Consider the following 10,978-nt stretch of genomic DNA (forward strand, 5'->3'; position numbering starts at 1 on the left):
TATGAGTGAACCTTCTAGCCTCTTGCCAGATACAAATCTGACAGGAGTAGGGACTTGTATCACTTCATGCCAGGTAAGTGGCACCCTTGAGATACAAAGCAGGTATGGTGATGGAAGTGGCTGTGCAAACCTGTAGTTCCAGTTACTTAGGCTGAGATTTCAAACACAAGACTGGGAACAATACATTACAGAAGTTTTCAGGTTACCTCAAACCAACTAAAAATGCAAACAATCTGTTCTGGGTGCAAATGGCATAAAAGACCAAACGGCAGAGACAGGATTTCCAGTGTGTACACACATACACTTAGAGTTAGTAAAAATGTTAAATCTTTTTCAAGAACCTGAGCAAGGAAGCCTGTGGTGTTAAGGGAGTTGGGTGTTTATCTTAACCTTAAGGTCTTTACCAGTAGATGGTGGAGCAATGGGGAAGTACTAAAAGGAATGAACAAAGACTTGATTTCCTAGGAGCAGAGGGGCTGTGGAATACATAGGGGTTTGCATTTTACTTTTCACTCTGACAATGGAGATAGGAGAGGGAAATAGAGGTCCCAAAAAGTCAGGAAGAGCGGAGAAAGTGGCTCCTGTGTTAATGTAAAAAATCAGTTTGCTTACCTGGGACACAGATGAGTACCCAAGGCTCAGCCATCTCGGTATGACAAAGTTGAGTTTGTTCCAAAGCCAGGGTAGGGTCAGAACTGAAGTAATCCTAGAGGGTCTGTAGGTGTGGGGGATGCTGGTTCAGGGAGGTCCACCAAGTCCCGAATACGAGTGTGATCTCCCGTTTTAGGAAGTGGGCACTTGCTCTTTCAGTGCCCTTCCTTCATACTGTTAGGGCACAATCCCAGTGGAGCCCACTTCTTGGGGCACTGATTACTCCAGTGACCCAGAATTGTAGTGGAGGCAGGGCTTAGTTCTGGGAGAAAAGTGTGGTCCTGGTGTCTTGTCTGAGCCTCCAGGGTAACTGTCTCTGAAAACTTTTCTCATTGTTGTAGCCACCATTTGAAAAGCTTCCTTCTCTTTTGAAACCCGTTTCTAGTATCTTTTTTCTTTCTCATCTCGTCTTACTTATTAAAGACCTTGAAGGCCAAGTCTAAAAGCTCTGCTTATGGAGTCTGAGGCCACTTTTCAAGTTTTTGGAGTTTACACCCAATATCAGGGGCCAACTGGGAGATGAAGTATATTGCCAAGATAGATTGTCCCTCCCTTGTGTCAGGATCTACGTAGGAAAGGTGAAAGGCTTCAGACAGTCAAGTGAAAGGAAAAAGGGTTGGATTATCCTGGCTCTGAGTAATTTATGATGTCTTCTGACCCAGCAGCCTCCTGGAGAGAGAGTCGGTGTACAGACAGGGAGGGAGTTTGGAATAACTCGCCTGAGTGAGTGCAGCCTGAAAAAGTGGTAAGGAGGAAGTAGGGGAGCAGGGGAAAGTGAAGACAGTGAGAGAGCTGTAGGAGTAAGAAGTAACGTGGCAGGCAGAGTAAAGATCAGAAAGTCTAGCAAGTTTAAGGGAAGCCTGAACATAGAGGACTTTAGACCCCCTTGCCATGCTAACAGCAAAAGAAGTTTGAGTTGTGGTATTATGATTAAGAGATCCATTCTCGGGCCAAATTTCATTTAATGCAACCTTGCCTCTGATGGCAAATCAGAAAAAGAAATGGACTTTTTAGGGATGGTCATGTTGAATGAAATTCTGACCAGATACCAAGAGTACCTAAGGTCTGAGTCAGACTGTGACCTGGAGATCTGGCCAGAAAATGGGTGTCCCCGAGTTCTGACTCAGACCTGGACCTTGTAAGCTTCCCCCAAAGCCAGGTGTCCCCAACTCTGAGTGAAGACTGATGGGGGCAGGAGGCATAAAGCCCTCCAAGACACCACCCTCCCCTACCTCTACCCCCAGGAGTGATTAGGAAGTGTCCTGACACCTTCCCGGAGTGGTAGACCAAACGCTGGGTTTTCCTGTCTGACCAAACCAGAAAGCTGCCACTCCATCTCATGCATATTACCATTCCCAGAGCCCAAGAGACTTAACAAATTCCGAATGAGGGCACTGAGAATGAAGTCCTGGGAGCTGTGTAACAGAGGAGTAAGCAGTCTAGAGACAAAAGCAGAAAAGTGAGCTCCTCATACGGAGGCAGAAAAGTGACTCAGTTTACCTGTGGCTTGACTTCCCCATGCAGGCCATTAAATGTTAGGGTGGAAACTTACTAGGTGTTCATGACAGGTTAGAGAAAGAATTCTTACACCAGGAGTAGAACAGTTTTAAGAAAGAAACTTCGTTTTACTTTCTCAAGAAATGAAGAAAAAGTGAAATAGTGTGGCCATGACACTGATGAAAAGGTAGAGAGGGTAGTACCAGGCAGCTGAGGAAAGTTGCTCAGAGTTTTAAAGGGTAAAAATGGCTTTTGTTTTCTCTCTGCTTCAGCAGGCTGATAACAGAAGTGAAGCAGTTACAGGTGCTCTTTATTTTATTTTTTTCTTTCTCTGTGAGGCTGAGTTATCTGAGCACTTGAAATCTGTTTTGTTTTTTTTTTCTGGCAAGAATCGAGGCTCAGAGCTGGAGCAGGGAGTTCATATCCCTACTGTCCACTTAGGGCTCTTCAAGGCAGAGAAACAACTCTTAAAGATAACAAGTTAGGCAACAGGTATTTGTTTTTTGTTTTAAAAGGAGTGGGGGCTTGTGAGGAGGGTGTTAGTTGCCTTGTTTGATTTGGTTGAAACAGTCTCACTCTGTCCCACTGGGTAGAGTGCAGTGGCGTCATTGTAGCTCACTGCAGCTTCCAGCTCCTGGGCTCAAGTGATCCTTCTGCCTCAGCCTCTTGGGTAGCTGGGACTATAGGCATGCGCAGCAACACCTGGCTGGGTTTTTGTTTTTGTTTTCTTTTTAGTAGAGACAGGGTCTCGCTCTTGCTCAGGCTAGTCTTGAACTCCTGAGCTCAAGCAGTCCTCTGCCTCGGCCTCCCAGGGTGCTAGGATTATAGGCATGAGTCACTGTGCCCAACCAGGCCACAGGTTTTTTAATTAAACTAAACAAAGAGGGTAGTTGTGTTGTTTTTTTTTTTTTTCAGAGGGGCAATTATGTGCTGTGAGTTTATTTTTCCTCTGTTAGATAGGTTGTTAGTAAGGCCACCTTTCACTGAGGTATTCTTTTCCTACAATAAAGTATATCAATTTTGAGTACAATTTGATACATTTTGACAAATGTACTTTTGGCAAATGACAATCTTATAACCATCACTGCAATCAAAATATAGAACATTTTTGTCAACCCAGAAGTCCTTGTGCCACTTTGTGGTTAATCCCCTCAGCCCTTTGTCAGTTCTTCATCTTCATAATTAACCTACTTATATCTTTGGTATTAACATTTTGACATAGTTGATTACTCTCTGTTCCTTGAAACAATTAATTCCTTTGACTTCCAGGACACAATGCTCTTGATTTTCCTTCCTTTGCAATCTCTTGTCATTGTCATTTTTTTGTTTTCATTTTTCCTGCACTCTCTTGATGATCCAGTGGATTCAAATGCCATCTATATACAGAAATTCCCAATTTATAGCTCCAGCTCAGATCTCTCTCCCAAACTTCAGACTCATGTCCTACTTTGACATTTTTTGCTTGGGTATCTGATATTTCTTTTCTTTTTGTTTTTGATTTTTTTTTTTTTTTTTTTTTTTTTTGAGACAGAGTCTCGCTTTGTTGTCCAGGCTAGAGTGAGTGCCGTGGCGTCAGCCTAGCTCACAGCAACCTCAAACTCCTGGGCTTGAGTGATCCTTCTGCCTCAGCCTCCCGAGTAGCTGGGACTACAGGCATGTGCCACCATGCCCGGCTAATTTTATATATATATATCAGTTGGCCAATTAATTTCTTTCTATTTATAGTAGAGACGGGGTCTCGCTCTTGCTCAGGCTGGTTTTGAACTCCTGACCTTGAGCAATCCGCCCGCCTCGGCCTCCCAAGAGCTAGGATTACAGGCGTGAGCCACAGCGCCCGGCCTGTTTTTGATTTTTGTTGTTGTTTCTTTCTATTTGGGTATCTGATATTTCAAATCCAACTTGTATAAGCTGAACTTCTCATCTTCTCCCCACCATATACTTCTCTTGTACCCTTTCCTTCTCAGTTGTTAGCAACGCCATCCTTCAGTTATTCTGCCAAAAACTTGGGGTTCACACCCACACTGAGTTCATCAGGAAGTCTTTTTTTTTTTCTTTCCTAAATCAAATTTGGGTTTTCAAGGTGAAAAGAAATGCAACAAGCAGCTTTCAGGGTAGTGAAAATAAGGCATTGCTAGGGCTCTGTCTTTGCTTTTTTCTATGTTCTCCATGTAGGTGGTACCATCAATTCCTGTTGGCTTTATGTGCCTTTTATTTTTTATTTATTTATTTATTTTTTGAGACAGAGTCTCGCTTTGTTGCCCAGGCTAGAGTGAGTGCCGTGGCGTCAGCCTAGCTCACAGCAACCTCAAACTTATGGGCTCAAGCGATCCTATTGCCTCAGCCTCCCGAGTAACTGGGACTACAGGCATGCGCCACCATGCCCGGCTAATTTTATATATATATATATATCAGTTGGCCAATTAATTTCTTTCTATTTATAGTAGAGACGGGGTCTCGCTCTTGCTCAGGCTGGTTTTGAACTCCTGACCTTGAGCAATCCGCCCGCCTCGGCCTCCCAGAGAGCTAGGATTACAGGCGTGAGCCACCGCGCCCGGCCTTATGTGCCTTTTAGATCCGAAGATTTCCAAGTGTTCACCTCCAGCCTGATCCCAGACTTCGTCCTCCATCAATGTGTGTGTCTGGCCTAGAGGCCATAGAAGCTCCATACTTGAATCTGCCCCCAGAGTTTCCTCTAACTTAGATAACCCCCAGTTCTCTCCAGGCAGAAGGGGTTTCTATTCGAGGATAGTGATCCTCAGTAAATGTTACTGGTTGTTGAGAGGAATGGATCAGAAGAGAAGAGGAAAACTTGATATAACAGGTGAATGGGGGAAAGATCTCTTGATGTTGCTGTTACACATTGGTTGCGTTTTTTTCATGTGCTGGAAACTAGAGCTCTGCAGTTTTCACCTGAAATCACCCATTCCTTTTTCTTTCCTGAGTACCTACTATCTTAGAACATTTGAACCAGATAATTTATTTGTTCACTTGAATCCTCCTCCCCACCCCAAAGCCACCTCCCTACGACCTAAGCCAGATGCTGAGGCTGGAGTTCCACTCTGCTCCCCTGGCCCTCTTCATTCTCCCTCTAGGTCAGCAGTTCTCAACTGCTAGTGACTTCCTTTTTCCAATACCAAACCCTCACTGTGACATCTGGCAATGTCTGAGTTATTTTTTAAATTTATTTTTCCTTCAGTCACCACTGTGTTTTTGCAAATGAAGTCATTTTTAATAGTCACAACCGGGGTGTGCTACTGGCATTTAGTACTGGCAGGGATGCTTCTGAACATCCTCCAATGCACAGGATGCCACCTGCACAAAGAATTACCCAGTTCAAATGTCAGCAGTACCAAGATTGAAACTTGAGGCATTTTCAATTCCCTTGCCTTTGTGTGCCATCAAGAGTTGTGCTGAGGCCCCCACTCCAAAATCCTTTCTCCTCCCATCATCCCCACCCACTTCTCTGCTCCAGCCAGGCTCTTGGTGTCATCCTTGGTTCTTATCTCTTTTTTCCCCTTCAGCTGTTCTTTAGCACATTTTATATCAAATTTTGCTGCTTCTGTCTTTGCCACAAAGTACCGTTCAGATCATACTGTCCTCTCCCACCAGGACTACTAAAGTGGCCTTCCTTGGGTCTTTCTTTTCCTTCTTTCCTTTCCCCTGGTGTCTTTCCTCAGTGTAATCTCCATCAGTAGCCAGAATGATTTTTGTCAAATATAAATCAGATGGTCATCAGCTACTTAGAACCTTTCAGCAGCTTACCATTGTATTTAAAGTAAAATGCACAATCTTCTTTTTCTTTTCTTTTTTTTCTTTCTTTTTGAGAGTCTCACTCTGTTGCCCAGCTAAGAGTGCCATGGCATCAGCCTAGCTCACAGCAACCTCAAACTCCTGGGCTCAAGCAATCAGCCTCCTGCCTCAGCCTTCCCAGTAGCTGGGGCTACAGCTGTGTATCACCTTACCTGTCTAATTTTTTTCTATTTTTAATGGAGACAGGGTCTTACTCTTGCTCAGTCAGGCTGGTCTCCAACTTCTGACCTCAAGCAATTCTCCCACCTCAGCCTCCCAGAGTGGTAGGATTTATAGGCATGAGCCACGGCGCCCAGCTAATTGCACAGTCTTTTACCCTGGAATTGCCTTGGAATGTCTGGCCTCTATCCCAGACTCCATCATCCTAGCCCTTTGCCCCTCCCACACACAAGCTTTTTCTAACCACACTGGCCCTCCTTATACATCAAACTCTTTGCTGCCTTAGGACCTCTTTTTTTTACCTAGAAGGAATCTTCCCCTTGACTACTTTAGGGCTAACTTCTTATCCTTCAGATTGTAGCTTCAGGATCAAGCATCAGAACACCCTCCCAGACCACCTCTAGCTAAGCAGATGCCTCCTCAATTATCTCATTATTCCCTACCATTGTACTCAGTTTGTGTATTTTGTGGTACTTATCACAATTCCTTTGCTTACTCATTTATTGAATATTTTCCTCACAAAATTGTAAGGGGGATAAGAAATTACCTGCCTCATCATTATACCCCAGTGTCTGGAAACAATGCCTGAAACACACAATGGGCATTTAATGATAAATGTGTATATGTAAGCTATTTAATACCATTTGAATGATGGGCTCCCCTTGAGAATATCCTACTCTCTGCCCACCTCCGCCCCCCCCAGCCATTCATTGCTTTAGCAGTCACCAGTCATTCACAAAACTGAGTGCCAGCACAGGGCCAGACCCTGGAATAGGACCAAAGGATTCATGAATGGCCACTGTTAGGGCTGGAATTGTCCCTAGCCCATAAGAGTTTAGCAATCTAGAAAGGCAGAGATGGTAGAAATGTCTGACAACCTAGGATAGCCCTTTAGCTTTGAGATTTGGTGATCCCTAGCACAGAGCTGGAGTGGTTGTCTGGAATACCCACTACTGGGCATGAGCCAGGCAGAAGGGGGGACCACTGACAGTTCTGCTGCCTCAGCTCTCACTTGAGTCCCACACAGGCCTGCCAGCCCCTCTGTCACCCTACAGGGAGCACCTTCTTGATAGTTTGTCCTCATGGATGTTGGATGTATTTGTGTGTTTGAGAGGTTACTGCCTCCTCCAAGGCCTAGCACAGTTCATTTGTAATAGTAATAGCCACATTTATTGAATGCTTTACATTTATTCCTCTGAATAACTCTTGAGAGGAAGGTATATAATTCTCAACTGACACTTGAGGAATCTGGCTCAGAGATGTTAAGTAACATGCCTGAGGCCATAGAAAGGGCTTGGATTTGAGTTCTGGCATTCCTCTCTAGAGCTAGGTGGGCCCAGGGCCCGCGGCCAAGTGAGCTTCATGGTGGGTAGCTCCTAGGCCAGGCACATCCTGGATTCTAGCCTCCCCAAAGGGCTGGGTGCACTTCCAGGTCATCAGTGGGGAAGCAAGGGGGACTGCGGCCAGAATCCGAGGCTGGTGCGCAAGGGGGGTCAGCTGGCCTGGCCACCCTGGGAAGGGCTTGTGAGGAGTGCTCGAGTATCAGCCACACACCCGGCTAAACTGATCTTGGGCAGAATTCTTTGTGTCTATACAGAGGTGACATATACTGGCCATGTCCCAGTGAGGGGGGGATACAATGGTACTGATAGTGCAGAGAGGAGGGCCCTTGCCCTAGCCACTCCCTTTCCTAATTCTCACAGCAGTGTCCTACTTCTGAGATACCAGAGCTGAGGGCAGGCCAAGGCCATCATCGCCTCCCCTCCACATGGACAGGGTCTACCCTTAAGACTGCTGGGCCCTTAGCCAACTGCTCGTCTCCATTGCAGTAGCTTCTTACAGCTTTCTGCTGTGCTGAACAAGCACTAGGAGCCAGGGGTCTTGCCGGGGGCAAGGAGAAGGGGGAGTCACATTATTTAAACTTTCTAAACCTCACTTGCCTTAACTGCTGGGGGAGCCAATAATGCTACCTCACTTGGTTCTTGTGAGAGATGATGGATATGTGGTTTAAATTTGGCCTGGATCCTCAAAGACCCTGCAAACCTAAGGCACTTTTGATTGAATTCATCTCATCAGACTCTTCCCAAGTGGGTTCCTGGAGCTGTTTCAGTCATTTTTTGCACTTATAGCTGTATAGCCTAGTCCTGGTCTTCCTCAAGAAAGCCCAGAGATTGATTCTGACAAACTAACAGTTCTTCCCAGGAATGTGTGTTTATTTCCCCCCTCCTTCCTCTTCTCTAATCTCCTAGGGCAGGTGACAGTCTCTGAGGACCAGGTTTGTACAAAGAGACAAATCCTAACAAGCCATGAATCCAATCTTGGGCAAGCTGCTACCCTTTTCTGGGCCATCTTGCAGACAGCTGGCATTTTTCTGCCCTCAGGATAAGCTCTCTGCAGTCCATTGAGTGCCACAAGGACCTTGTATCCTTCTTTGCCATATAACTTCACTATGTGGTTGGAAATCAGTGGAAGAGGTTAAATCTGAGGCTGCCACAGACCTGCCTAGAAGGTAGAATGAGGCTTGGGCTGCAGGAGCTTTTGCTAGACGGGCTGTGGTGCAGGTCTGTGCCTCCTCTAGGGTTTACTTTCCCTTATACTTCAAGCGCTTCACAAAGTGCTCCTGCTACGGCTAGGGATTGCTTGGGCAGGGGCTCAGAACCCAAAACAGCTGACCGTTCAAGAAATTCATGGAGGTAAAGGGCCTGGAGTAGTCATCTCCCCCACCTGCTGTGGCCCAGGACATCCCCTTGGCCGTCACCATCCCTCACAAACATTTCACTGTCTTTGTGGACTACTTACTGATAAGTATAGTTCTATTTCAAAAGAGAAATATTTTTAAGTTTCAATCTTAAGGCACAAAGAATAAACTATAAAATTTTAGTAGGATTGCATAAATAATTGCCTCTCTTTCTGAACTCTAGCAGTGGTTTTACCTTTCTCATTGCCATTACCATTTTACATTGTTACAATCAGTTGTGACAGGTGTTAATTCTTTGAGTGCTAGTAAGTGGTGGAGCTGTGATTCTAACCCCAGAACTCTGACTTCAGACCTATGTTCCTAACCACCATATACTGTCCTGTCTCTCTGTAGTCTCTTAAGGTCGCTGAGGGCCCCTATCTGATCTTCACTGCCCTTTAGCCCTCAGTGGTGCCTTGTGCAAATCCTTCAGGCAAGGCCTGGCCCAGAAGAGGTGCTCAACAAATGTTAGGGTTTGCAAATAACACCCATCCCTTTATTCATGTCTTGATCAACCTCAGGATTTAAATCCCATCTCCCTGATTATCCCCTGAATCCCTTGTCCTACCTACGAAGTATTTTTTTCTTCCTTTACAACATCAACTCTATTGACATCAGGGGAGAGACCTCTATTACATTTCAGAGAAATCTCTTCTTTCTCTCTCTTCTCCCTTTTTAGAGACAGAGTCTCACTATGTTGCCCAGGCAGGTCTGGAACTCCTGGTCTCAAGAGATCCTCCCTCTTTGGTCTCTGATAGTGCTGGGATTAAATCTCACATTTATAATGATGTTCACTTTTGTTCCTCTCCAGAGTGATCTTTTAGGAAAAATGAATCTGATCCTGTTATCTCTTAGATTAAAACCAGTAGCTTGGCCGGGCGCTGTGGCTCACGCCTGTAATCCTAGCTCTTGGGAGGCCGAGGCGGGCGGATTGCTCAAGGTCAGGAGTTCAAAACCAGCCTGAGCAAGAGCGAGACCCCGTCTCTACTATAAATAGAAAGAAATTAATTGGCCAACTGATATATATATTAAAAAAATTAGCCGGGCATGGTGGCGCATGCCTGTAGTCCCAGCTACGTGGGAGGCTGAGGCAGGAGGATTGCTTGAGCCCAGGAGTTTGAGGTTGCTGTGAGCTAGGCTGACGCCACGGCACTCACTCTAGCCTGGATAACAAAGCGAGACTCTGTCTCAAAAAAAAAAACAAACAAAAAAAACCCAGTAGCTTCTAGTTACTCAAAGGGTAAAAATGAATTCCTCCATCCTTTACAAGGCTTTCCATGAACTGTGCCTATCACTTACATCTTCAGATTTCTATTGCACAGCTTTTCTCCTGCCACAGAGCTACCTTTCTGGTTCCTAGTGGGTGTCATATCCATCCTGATCATGGACCTTCACATGTGTTCCCTCCTCCACTTGGAATAACCGCCTCCCCACCCCTGTTAATCACTGTTGTATGTTTCACAGCCCCTGTACTTGTCCAACTCCGTAGTACTTATCACAAATGTAATTAAGGTTTGCTTCTCTACCAGGCACCACAGGTTTCATGCATCACCATGTCCCCACATCCTGGCTCATCGTAGGTATTCAAATAGCTGATAAATGAATTTAGGAGCTTTTAGCATTGGGAGGCTTCATGCGACTCTGAAATGGTCTATAATGGTCTTGGTGAATAAAAGGAGTTTTGTGCCCACAACATGCAATTTCTCATTGCATGAAGGCGAGGTTTAGAAATAAATACATTTGTTTCTACTCAATAGTCCTCTTTCATTGGCTGAAAACAAACCCTTTCCAGTGTTTATCTACCTTGGAAGGGTGAAAGGATTTTTTCTTTTATACAATTATGAAAGGCTTTTTCTCCTCATATAAGAAACTTATTTCACTATTAAATTATGCTGTCCGATACAGTAGCCACTAGCCAAATGTGGCTAAATTATAATTAAGTTAAAAAAATTCAGTTTCTTGGATGTATTAGCCATATTCCAAGTACTTGATAGCCACCTGTGGCCAGTAGCTACAAATTGGAGAACACAGATAAAGAACACTTCCATCACTGCCAAAGTTTTATTGGGCAGCGTTGACATAGAACTATCTTGCAGAATCAATCTAATTTTTTTGTTCTGCCAA

General features: G+C 44.9%; 2 protein-coding genes across 2 annotated transcripts in view; both read left to right on the forward strand.

The window, feature by feature from the left end:
• The window catches only part of RBM14 (RNA binding motif protein 14), a 79,449-nt gene that overhangs the window by 30,487 nt on the left and 37,984 nt on the right, over positions 1-10,978 (forward strand). The window lies entirely within an intron of this gene.
• Positions 1-10,978, forward strand: part of RBM4 (RNA binding motif protein 4) — a 32,166-nt gene that overhangs the window by 13,032 nt on the left and 8,156 nt on the right. The window lies entirely within an intron of this gene.

The sequence above is a fragment of the Microcebus murinus genome, chromosome 4 (assembly GCF_040939455.1).
Source record: "Microcebus murinus isolate Inina chromosome 4, M.murinus_Inina_mat1.0, whole genome shotgun sequence".
In the NCBI taxonomy this organism is placed as follows: domain Eukaryota; kingdom Metazoa; phylum Chordata; class Mammalia; order Primates; family Cheirogaleidae; genus Microcebus; species Microcebus murinus.